Raw genomic sequence first — 12,290 nt, 5'->3', positions numbered from 1 at the left:
CCCAGGACCTTGTACAAAGCCGCTCTTGACCCCACATGGACATCTGTGTTCAGCTCTAGGGGCCACATTCCAAGAGGCTCATCGGTACTCTCAATGGTATCTGAAAATGAGTGTTTGAGTAACATAAGGGTGCCTGGCAGGGAGGCAAGCCCATTGCTTGCAAGCATGGGCTCCTGGCATGCAGTTATATCCACCTGAAAGAGGTGGCAAATTTTCATATTGGCAAAAATGTGCCATACGGGCAGGAGGCAGTCCAGCTAAATAGATAGGTAGCCTGGAAATCCCTTCCTGGGAGGAAGAGTTGGAGATCTAGAGAGGTTTACTGGGAAGAAGGCCAACTGAGGGGCCTTCAGTGACTCTCAGACTCAGCCCCTGCAGCCCAGGTCCCCCTCCCTCCAGAATAATCCTGCTCTAAGAGAGCAGATATTTAACTACCTCTGGCCCCACAACCGTACTCCCAACCCCTGAGTTTCTATACCGCCAAGGTTGTGCTCCAGTTCAGGAAACTGAACTCTGCCTTGTGTCTTAAGGAAAAAGGAGAAAGAGACAGCATGGAACGGTGCTCACAGGCACATAGAATCAAGTTGAAACTTGGGTTTGAATCCAGCTGTCACTTACTGACTGAATGATCTTGGCCAATACTCTTAATATCTCTGAGCCTCCTTTCCTTATGTATAAAGTGGATGGGAGGTGGAGGTAATAAAACCAGCCTTGTAGCAGCAGATAGATATTAAATGAGAAGATTCTTGTTAAGGGCTTGGTGTGGCACATAGTAAAAGCTTGTGTATTACGCTATCAGAAACTCCTTGAGAGTCCTGCCTGGCCCTGAACTTGAGCCCAGTGACTACAACCCTGTACCAGCTGATGGGCATGCCAGGCACCTGCCAGTCACCTCTGAACTCCCGACCTCAGGTCTCTCCAGGTTCCAGAGTTGTGTTCTTTCCATGTGTTGAGACTGTCACCTCCTCCACCTGCCTGGCAGAAACACTGGGTGCACATTTACCTCTGGCCCTGAGCCATGCTGTAGCCCACGCTGTCTGCATCTCCAGCTGGGCCAGTGTCCCACAGCCTCTACCCTGTCCCAGGGGGCTTTCTCCTCCTCTGCTTACCCTGTCCTACATGACAGCCAGGTGTCCCTGGGGCCAAACACATGTCCAGTGGAAAGGATATGAATGCAAAGGAAGAACATGTGATCTGTACAGTTCAGAGGGTGGAAAGAGTCAGAAATTTGGGGAAGTGTGATTTTGATTAGACTTTCTGCAATGATGGACGTGTTCTATATCTGTGCTGTCTAAGACAGTGGCCACTGGCTATATGTAGCTATCGGGCACTTGAAAGATGGCTAGTGCAATTCAGGGGCTGGATTTTAATTTTTATTCAATTTTAAATCATTTACTTTTAAGTGTAAATATTCGCATGCAGCCTTATTGGATGGTATTGAAGAAGAGAACTGCTAATGACATGAATTACCACAGAACAAGGAAGGCCGTGAACAGTCTTGGGTGGAAATGGTTGAGCAGAGGCTGGATGACTCTACACAGCGGCCCAGAAGAGCCCTTGGATTGGGCAGATCCCTTCCAACTTCAACCTGCTGGGCTCTCTCTTCTTTTCGTCAGCGTCATATTTTGGGTACTAAACCACTTAGCGACTTTCTGCCAGTGATGGGACCACCTCCCTGCCTCAGTGACAGGTTGCCCTGGTGTCCCTGTCTGCAGGATGCTCCTAGCATATCCCAGCAACAAAGGGTAATTTTGCTTGCATTTTGTTTTCAATCAGCTATGAAACAGGAAGCTGCATTCAATGGTTCCCTGCCCAGGAGTGCTGCATGCGGCCCTCTCCTGGCTGGTGTTTTTCAGAACAATGGAAATAAATCTGATGTAATGTAGCAGAACACGACAGGGGACGGTTTTCCCCTTAACAAATACTCATTTGAAATGGTGCCCAAACCCTGCACGAGGAGCAATCTATTTCCCACAACAGTGTTCCAGCAAAACCCATTACTAATTCCACAACTCAAATTAAAACTAACAGAGCTTGAAGGCTGGGGCTGACGCTCTCTCTGCTGACAAGGAACAAGGGTGGGGGAAGGGGTCTGCGCACTTGTGTGTGTATGTGTATGTTTAATTACACTGTTTAACACATCGAGAATAATTTAGCTACCCAAGTGGAGAAAATAGGCACTTAACTGCTCTCTGGTGGGAAAAAGATGTGCAAACCACTTTCAGTTATATACCTTCTTGGTGTACCTCAGGGCTTTGAGGAGAGAGAGGGAGACAGAGAGAGAGTGAAGCAGAGAGAGAGAAGAGAGCAAGGGAAGGGGGTAGAAGGAAGGAGGAAGGAAGACAGAGAAGGGGAAAAGGAAGGAGGAAGAAGAGAGGAGGGTGGGAGAGAGAGGGAAGACGACAGAGAATTTTGTGTGGATACAAATCTACAGCAAGTTGGGAGAACATGTGACTACTTCTCAGAGAGCTTATATGAGATGGTGTAAGTGTGAGAATGAGCTTAAACATCGGGTTTGAAAATGGAACTTAACTGTCAGACCAGTGCTGTCCCTGAGCCACTCTGTACTTCAGAATCATCTCAACAAGTTTCTTCCATGCATGAGTGGCCTGAAGACCACGGTGGGATTAGTGGCCCCCAGAAAGGCGGACCTCAGAGGAAGACTATGCAGGGCTCACTTTGCAGAAGGGGAAAGTGGGGCTCAAGGTGAAACAGGAGAAGTTTGGGCAGCGCTTGGGCTTGACTCCTGTCCCGCCCCCAGCTTCAAAGCTGGGGTGATCTGGCCTGTGAGCAAAGCATGCCTCTGTCCCTGCCAAAGGCATCCTACTTTGTGCCTAATCAGGGCTGAGAGGTGCACGGGCAAGCTAGTGTTTCTCATCCTCTGAGATAACCTCTAATCCACCAAGGGCCAGGGGAGAGGCTATGAAATGAAATGAAAGAAGCCTCTCTCGTGTCTTCAGATGTAGAAAGCTACATAGACCTGGAACAGGTGCCAGAAAGTAAGTGCTCAGAATAGACCTCTCTATTGCCTGCCAGTGACTCTGGGTTCAGCACTGGAGCTGACTGCCAAGGAGATCATCAGCTTGGCACAAGAGAGGCAGAAAGCAGAAGCGACTTTCTGAGGTTCCATAGGCAAGGCAACCCCAGCCTCTTCTCTCCCTACTGCCCTTGCTGTGCGGACCCAGCCTCTTCCTGAATCATAGCACAAGGGAGCTTGGAGAGCTCTGCTGATGGGCCCTTCTCAGGAGACCCTGGGGGTAACCAAGAGAAGGTTTGCCTGACAGAAAGGATCTGTGTAGCTCCACTAAACTCTATGGGCCTTGGGCACGTTGCTCCCTCCCCTAGCCTCGGTCTCCCCACTTGGAACACTAAGAAGGTTGGTCCCACTCTTCTAAGTGCTTTTCCGCTGTAACATTCTATATTTCTGGAACTGAGATGACAGGTTTTATGTAGCCTCAATGATACTGTTAGACAAAAAAATGGGAACCCACAGAATGTATTATTCCTTTCAATTAAGTTTAGGTTTGTGCCAACACACACAAAAAACAAACTTGTCTTGGCATGGAAATCTCCTCCTTTCCCCTCCCTAGGGTATTTGATAGGTGTCATTCAATTAGGATAGGGTTGAGTAGACTCAACTATATTCTAAGGATGAGGTAGAGCATTCTTTTTTCTGGGAACTAAAACTATATGAGTCTCGGAAACACTGTGTAATATTTCATCTGTGCTTAGATTTCTCGGCACGGTTTTTCTCTTTTTTCATCCTTGAAGAAGAGATGCACTTCTCATTTAGCTAATTCAAATTTTTTCTGAAACAAATACAAATTTGGTGGACTTAGGAGGTTGGGGCCTGCCATGTACCAAGTTAAAATGCAGGGTCTTGAGAGCCACTGTTTCAGACCAGTACTCCCCAGGCAGACCCTTGGCTCCGGGCCTGCTCACTTCCCAAAGGCTTGAACTGCAGAAGGCTAGGTTTGGGGTCTTTTTCCTTTCTGTTTTTTAAGGTTCTTTGGAAGCCAAGGCCACACTTACATAATCCGTTTATTCTTAAAGGATTTCCCTGGGCCTATCTCCTTAGGCTTTTTCATTTAAATGGACAAAGAGAAACAGAAAATGGATGAGTGCCGGGCATGGGGGCTCACAACTGTAATCCCAGCACTTTGGGAGGGTGAGGTGGGTGGATCACGAAGTCAGGAGTTTGAGACCAACCTTACCAACATGGTAAAACCCTAAAAATACAAAAACTAGCTGGGCATGGTGGTGCACACCTTTAATCCCAGCTACTCAGGAGGCTGAGGCTGAAGAATCGCTTGACCCAGGAGGCAGAGGTTGAAGTAAAGCAAGATCATGACATTGCACTCCAGCCTGGGTGACAGAGGGAGACTCCGTCTCAAAAAATAAATAAATAAATAAAAAATAAAATAAAATAAAATAAAATAAAAATAAAATGAATGAGGCAGAGGCCAAGACAGAGCAACCGCACAAAGAGAAAGCCAAAGACGGGCTGGGTGACAGAAAGGAAGCCAGGGACAGCCAATCAGCAGGGATGGAGACTGAGGAAGAGAGAGGGAGGAATGAGATGGCCCAGACGCAGAGAGGACAAAGTCCACCAGGGGAAGGGATTCTCAACCCAGCCCAGCATCGAGGGCACCAGAATTGTGTCCATATATCGCCCTGTTTTCTTATCCCTCAAGATGTGAATTCTCAAGGCATGGCTGGAAAACAAGGAATGCAGATGCTGTGACTCTTGGATGGAGCTTTTTAAAGACCACCGCCCCCGTGCGCTGCCTCTAGCCACAACACAGTAGAGAGAGAAAAGACAGTGGAGCCAGCTGTTGGACCCCTGGCCCGGATACCTGGGCATCCCAGTCTGTGCCTGGTCATTCTGGGTCTCTCAGGCCTGACCTGTGGAGGCTGCAGAGGCGAGTGGGCTGAGCCCTGGAATGGGAGCTCTGGTGGAGGGGTGCCGCGGGGTTGGAGACAGATCCAGTAGTACCAGTGACCAAGCACTTTGGCTAAAGGAGCCATTCCCTTTTCAGACCTGGTGCTCAGAGACACACGATGAAGGTCCCCATGGAGGCCCAGGCCAACCTTCTTGTTCTGGAGCAAGCTTCCATCCAAGCAGGTGGGGTCCCATCTCTGGGGTCAGGGTGTGGACCAGTGGGAGGAGAAATGTTTTTCAAAAATAAGAGCTTTCTATATTAAATATGTTAAAAGGCAACAAGAAAAAGAAGGAGCTTAGAATGTGTATGTGCATGCGTGTGTGTGTGTGTAAATGCGAATGTAAACGTGTCTAAGTGAGTGAGTGAAGCAGAGAAAGGCAGGCTGGGGAGGGTGGTGGTTAGGCCTCTGAGGTTTCCCTTGTTCCTTCTGTCATTCTTTCCCTCTCCAGCCCTAAGAAACGGGGAGAGCCAGAGCTTCTGAAGGCGAGGGCTGAAGGCAAGAAGGAAAGACAGAGGAAAGAGAGAGGAGCATAAATGACCTAAAAACCAGCTCGTGCAGGGCCCACTGGGGAGATGGTGGGAAGGACAGGACCTGGGGCAGGGGGTACAGGCCTGGGAGCCTCTGCCTGAGAAGAGAGGGAGATGCAGTCCCGGGAGACCTCCGCCCCTCTTGCTGTCTAGCCTATGTTCCAGAACAGGCAGGGAGCTGTGGGGAATCCCCGTGCCCACCTAGGGAAGATGACCTGGCTGAGGAGGAAGACAGTTTGAGGACAGGTCTGAGGGGATGGTAGCACTGGCTCAGGACAGCCCCTGGGTTGACAGAACATGCTTGGGGTGGTCTTTTGGCTGGAGTCCCAGGAGCCAGCCCCTGCAGAAAGCCTCTGCCCTCATCTCCCGCCAGGGTCATGCCGTCTGACAGTATCTTAAGTTCCTGCAAGAAAGCTAGAGCTTCCTGAGATGGGGCTTAATGGTATATGTAGTTCAGCTGATTGACAGCCACATCTGGTTAAGGATTAGACTGGGGAGAAGAGAGAATGTTTGGCGAGGAGAATGGGGGCAAAGTTTCCTGTCATCTCTCCATCACCTCTCCGGCCTCAGGCCCTTGAGAACCAGTGGTCTCTAATGGGCCACGGGGTGCATCTCCTGAAGGCAGGTGTGTGGCTCTGATGGAGACAGTGCCCCTCGTGTCTCTGGTCTGCAGGCTGGGACGGGGTCTGGCTCAGTTCTCTGAGCTGTGTGGGAGGTGCTGGTCAGACCCTGGTCCACAGGCATGGGAGGTGGACATGGCAGGGCTGTCCAGTGGAGATCAGAGGGCAGAGTGCTGCCTGAGGGACCATTATTTCAGAGGGAAAGGAAATAAACCTCCTGGCTACTCCCAGTTTTAAACATCCCTCGCGACTTACTTGGCTGAAGTGAGGATATTAACCCCCAAGTCCTGGCTGTCCTCCAGCGCAAGTCCTTAGAGGCAGCTCATCGCTCCGGCCACTACTGTGGGACATGGTACCCATCCCATCTCATGTTCAACTCACCAGAGAGGGCGGCAGTGGGCAAACCTCCACTTCATACCCCTACAACTTGTCTTAAAAATTTGCATCTCTTTATTCGCTAGTCTATCTCTGAGGCAATGCACGAGGTAGACGAGGTGACCTTTAGCTGCCTTTCAACATGAGTATCATGGATTACAAGAGGCTGGGAGACAAGAGGCTGGGAGACCCCTTGGGGATCGCCTGGTTCACTCTTCATTATTGAGATGAGGAAACAAGGCTTGACTGAACTTTCCTGGTTGTTTCCTGGGAGAACGAGCTCTGCAGATTGGTAAAAGCATCTCATGCACCACACAGCCTTCCCTTATACTGCAGAGTTTTTTATTCAACAGGGTTTGTGCAAAGCAAAAAGTAGTGTGTAGTGGAGAAGAGTCCCCTGGTAATTCAGGAATCAAGACAAAAGAGACTGAGCCCATGAACACATGGTCCAAAGCTGTGTTTTCAACTGGAGTTCAGTATGGGAAGTTCTGGTACACTCAGTTCAACTGGTTCCTTTGTTTTGGCCTTCTCAGAGCCTTTTTTTTTTGAGACAGAGTCTCACTCTGTCACCCAGGCTGGAGTGCAGTGGCACGACCTCGGCTCACTGCAACCTCCACCTCCCTGGTTCAAGCAATTCCCGTGCCTCAGCCTCCCACGTAGCTGGGATTACAGGCGCATGCCACCCTACCCGGCTAATTTTTTTGTATTTTTAGTAGAGATGGCGTTTCACCGTGTTGGCCAGACTGGCCTCGAATTCCCGACCTCAGGAAATCTGCCTGCCTTGGCCTCCCAAAGTCTGGGATTACAGGTGTGAACAGAGCCTTTTTAAGTTAATTGGAATCATAACTCTCTGAGGAGGGAAGAGTAGGAGGCAACATTCCTCCAAATATTTGATCATAAATGCTTTATATCAAGGAGTCCCCAGCAACAGCCCCCAATATTAGTGTTGTATGTAAACCATGCTTTAGGAAACACTTGTCCAAAAGATAGAGTCCCAAGGGGGGTAGAAAATCAACACCTCCTCTTGATTCTGCTCTGATGTTTTCCATGGCTGTGGACTTTCTTGCTGTCTATCAGTGGCATGCTACACCATGGACAATTCTGAGAGAGTTAGGATGCCCTCAACCTGACTTCTTCCAAACACTGAGGAGAGATGGAATGGGCCAGCCTATCCAAGGTCCCCTTTATGGTTTTTCTCATGGGAGAAAGAGGTGACATCTAGGCAGGAACACTGGTGCCATACACAGTGCTCGGCAGATATTAATGATAATTCAGTCTTTATTAAACCTTTCTTAGGTGCTATCTCAGGTTCTGTTAGCCTCAACCTGTCTCTAGGACTCTTGGTCCCTTTTTTACTCCATCCAAGGAAGTGGCTCTTCTGACCACTTCTGGACTCAGATGAGGTGCCAAGCCTCTAGCAATTAGATCTAGTTTTCCTACTGGCTGCCATGGGGGTCAGAAGACACAAGCTGGAAGTGCAGGACAGTTAACACCCCATAGGGCAAGCTTTGAACAATAATAGAAGAGAGAGAGTGAGCCAACAGATAATTGTCCTCTTTACCCTTGCTCGGATGGACTGTTCCAAGGCACAATGCATCTGCAGTGCCAGTCCAGAGGGGTCCTGCTTTGGCCAAGTGGCTGGCCATGTCTCTTCGTGAAGAGAGGCCAGGTGGTGGCACATCATCCCTCACTGCTTCCCCCTTTCTCCTCTCATTTCCCACTTCCCTGATTCTCACTCCCCTGGTGTCTTACCTTAAGCGCTAAGTAACACTTAAGCTTTGCCTCAGGCTTTGTTTTGTAGAGAACCCAGGCTAAAATAATGTCAACAATAATGACTAAAATGTCTTCAGCACTTGCCATGTGCTCAAGTACTGCTAAGTGCTTTCCATATACAATCTCATTTGATCCTTTCACTGATCTTTTGGGGTAGATTACTGTTGCTACCATGTTTTAGCGATGAGGAAACTGAGAACCTCCAAGAGGTTAAGGAGTATGCCCCAAATCACACAGCTCACCGTGTGGAAGTATCAGGCACAATGCTTGATACGGAGTGAGCCTCCGGGCCAGCAGGTTGGTGATTTTTGTTTGTTTGTTTGTTTGTTTGTTTTGAGACAAGGTCTTGCTCTGTCACTCAGGCTGGAGTGCAGTGGCATGATCGTAGCTCACTGAAGCCTCAACCTCCTAGGCTCAAGCGATCCTTTCACCTCAACCATGGCACCCCTCCCCCTGCCCCCAGTAGCTGAGACTACAGGTGTGCGCCACCACATGTAGCTAATATTTTTTTCCCAGATCCCCAATTTTTAATTTATTTTTGTAGAGACAGGGTTTTGCCATGTTGCCCAGACTGGTCTTGAACTCCTGGGATCAAGCAATCTGTCCCCCTCGGCCTCCCAAAGTGTTGAGATTACAAGTGTGAGCCACAGTGCTTGACCTTATGTGTGCATTTCTTCATAGCACCTTTTTTTCTTCATAGTTACCTTTCAAGACGGTAACTGAATACAACCAAATAACTAGGGGACAAGACAGGGTACCTACCAGGCACAACAGAACTCGAGCTCTGTCATGTGCATCTGGAATAAACTTTAGCAGCAAGTCACTCACCAGGTCCCTCACTTTTTCCATCTACAAATTGGGATAATGAACTTATGCTACATAAACCTTTTGCCTATTACACAGTTGGTAGGTTATTACATTTCCATCAACCAATCTACTAACAAGTAAGCCTTCCTGCAGCTGTCACTCCTCCAAACTTCAAAACAACAATAACAACAAAAACCCCACAACACTTGTGTCAAGGTGGGTACAAAGGTGAGACAATTCAAGATGATAATCTGACTGAAAGTCAAGTTAATGCCACTTGGGGGTAAACAAAGTTGTGCTTGTGATCCAGGACAAATGGGACAGTCAGTATAGTTCATGCCCCAACTACAACTATAGAGGGAAAATATCTGCACGTATTCTAATCTGGTTGACTTGGGTCCAAGCGGAGCAGCTGGAACTGTCTCCCTGGGAACAGCATCACATCTCAAAGATTACACAACTTTAGCAGTTATAGAGACACACATGTGTGACCATGACACCACTAGAGGCATGTAGGAACCTCCTGAATCTCTGAAGTTGTAATGATCCATCTTTTGTGATTAACCCAGAGTTGTCAACTTCATTCCTATAACTAATAAACTAGATGATTAGAAAACAAAGGGCCCAGGTCCCCTTCTTCCCTCTAGCAAATGTTTATTAAGTACCTACTATCTATCAGAAACTACACATCAGTGCGCAAAGAAAGCATGATTTCTGCCATCAATGTGTCCTTATGACAAACACAGCCCTCAAGGTCACAACTTTGAGCAGAAATCAAAGGTGACAGAATGATTAAGAAATACTGTCTTTGCTTAAACTATGCAAAGTTTGGATTAGCTTCTCTTAGAAGTCCCCCTTTGCCCTAGTTTTTCTTAAAGCGTATCCTTGGACCACTTGCATCAAAAACACCCAGTTTCCAGAGCTATTAAATGTGTACCTTGGTAGGTGGGAACTCAGAATTGACATCATGAAGCTCTCTAGAAAATTGTACATGCTCACTAATGTTTAGAGGGCTGCCTTGGTCCACAGCTCTGGGAGATGACCACTCACATCTTACCTGTTTCCTAGACAGGTGCGTCTGATGGAGGAGGGGAGACGGGCAGGTTCCACAGGCTCTAGGGATAGAGAGTGGTGGAGGAGACTGGCAGAGGAGAGCATGGCCGGCTGGCCGGCAGTCTTGGAGAAACAGCAGTGCTGGTGTCTGCTTGCTCCTGCCCTCAGGCTTTTCCTTATATGGGTGTACCAGGTAAAGGCAGGCTCCACCTTCGTTAAACAGTGACTTCAGCACTGGGCAGTGGCCTGCCACTTGTTGGAGAGAGAGAGGACATTGGCTGTAAACAGCAATAGCTTCCAGATCCTCCTCCCCAAGCCTATTTCTGCCTGATCCCACCTCACTTCCTGGGGCCCCTGAGCTGCCCATTTCTTGGCTCTTGTGGTTTTCTTGTTTCCAGATATTTAAGTTTCTTTATCTTTATTCTGCTTCAGGGAATTGGTATTTTGTTTGGTTTTGTTTTACAAAACACCTCTGCTGAGAAAAGACTGAGGGAAGCAACCTTCCTTCCAGCCTCATTCTCATATAGGGAAGTACAATTGCCATGTCTCCCGTGTCAAGAGTGGCCACTCCATGTCAATCACATCACATCTCTTTCTACTAGACAGACCATCTTCTTTCTACAAACACATCGTAGAACACGTTAACTCCTGGGCAAGGCGAGACCCAGGGAAGGTCTCTGCATCATCCCTGCTTACTGGATGGGACAGAAAGAGATGAGGCGTGTAAAGTGCATGTTTCTTGTTCTCAAATCCAAGGGGCTGTTTGCTTTTCTGGCATCTTTAATTCCTTGATGTTCTTCCTCCCCATTCATAGGTGCTCTTTAGAAGCCAATTCCAGAACCCTGATGGCATAGCATACCTTATGCTATAGGCAATAACGATAAAATAGGTAAAGCAGGGAAACAATGTGGAAATTACCAAAAACTGATATGACTGGTCCATTCCCAAACTCTGATGAGTAGAAAGGGATATTTGGCATGTTGTACCTGAACGAGTTAGAGAAACGCTACACTTTGAGACGAATTTAAGAGTCCTTTATTAGCCGGCGATGGAGAGACGGCTAACACTCAAAATTCTCTCCGCCTGGAGGAACGGGCTTGATTTTCTTTTATACTTCTGGTTAGGAAGGGGAGGGGAGCTCAGTTGCAACAATTCTACAGAAGTAAAAACATGTAAATAGTTAAAAAGACAAACGATTACAGAGAAACAAACAATTTCCACGTGCAGGGGCTCTAAATCTTTCATAAGATGTTATGTATGTGGGCTCTGCCGGACACAAACTCAAGGCTTTACGGTGTTATCTCTTGAGCAAAATCTTGGGAACTTTGTACATTGCTTGCTTCAGTATCTTATCAGTTAATTTGACTCTGATATGTTGAGAGTCAAGTTAACTCCTTGAGGAAGGGGGTGGGTAAGGAGTCCCTGAAGCCTTGCAAATGACGGAGCTTAATGGAGTTCGTCTGGCTTTCTCAGCTAAGGGAGAGCTTATTCATGTGGAAACAAGGCTAGGTGATTAAGCGAGAAAAGGAGAGTCTAAAAACAAAGTTAGTAACACAAACAAGGGTAGGTATTACAGGCATATGAATGAAAAATCTGAGAAGCTGGAAAGTACGGAAGTCAGTTTTAACCCCAGTGTTGCAACTTTTGGCTATGTGACCTAGTCAAGTCTATTTCCCTCCAAGGCTTAGTCTACTAATCCATGAGCTGAGGAGTATGATGCTTGCCCTGTCTGCCTTGTGTTTGTTTAGTGGGATGCCTGCACCCCAGCGGACACCTTCTATTAGAACTTTCACTATAAATACAGTAAACAACACACACACACACTATTGCATAAATATAATCAGAGAATAAATATGCAGATATTTGTGGTGCATGTTCAAAATGATTTTACTAATAGGGTATGCAATGAAAAATGTTGGAAAGTCATAGTTTCAGAAAAAATGGTGAGAAAAAGCTTCAGGAAGCCCTACGCACAAGGATGTATCACAAGACAGTGTCTCAAGAAAAATAATTGGGAGTTTTCTTGCTTATTGATGATGGTTTTGTCATCTCCCATCTCTAAAAAGATATTTTTCCCCCTGAGAGTGGGAGCTGTTATCCCCAGAGCAGTCTTTGGGAGTATTGAGTTAAAAAAGGAAACAGCTCCCGATGGAGTGTTCTAGGTGCCAAGAAACAAGCAGCTCTGGGTGAT

At 47.5% G+C, this 12,290-nt stretch overlaps 1 protein-coding gene across 22 annotated transcripts in view; it reads right to left on the bottom strand.

Moving 5' to 3' along the window:
• Nucleotides 1-10,277, bottom strand: part of CAPN13 (calpain 13) — a 150,815-nt gene extending 140,538 nt beyond the window's left edge. For all 22 annotated transcript variants that reach the window (XR_001438997.3, XR_003721800.2, XR_013402866.1 and 19 more), the window contains exon 1: nucleotides 10,104-10,277. The gene's annotated coding sequence lies outside the window, so the exon portion shown is untranslated. The remainder of the gene's footprint in view (nucleotides 1-10,103) is intronic.
• Between the last annotated feature and the right edge of the window lie 2,013 nt (nucleotides 10,278-12,290).

The sequence above is a fragment of the Macaca mulatta genome, chromosome 13, assembly GCF_049350105.2.
Source record: "Macaca mulatta isolate MMU2019108-1 chromosome 13, T2T-MMU8v2.0, whole genome shotgun sequence".
Classification (NCBI taxonomy): Eukaryota; Metazoa; Chordata; class Mammalia; order Primates; family Cercopithecidae; genus Macaca; species Macaca mulatta.
This window is presented reverse-complemented; position numbering and strand designations above follow the sequence as displayed.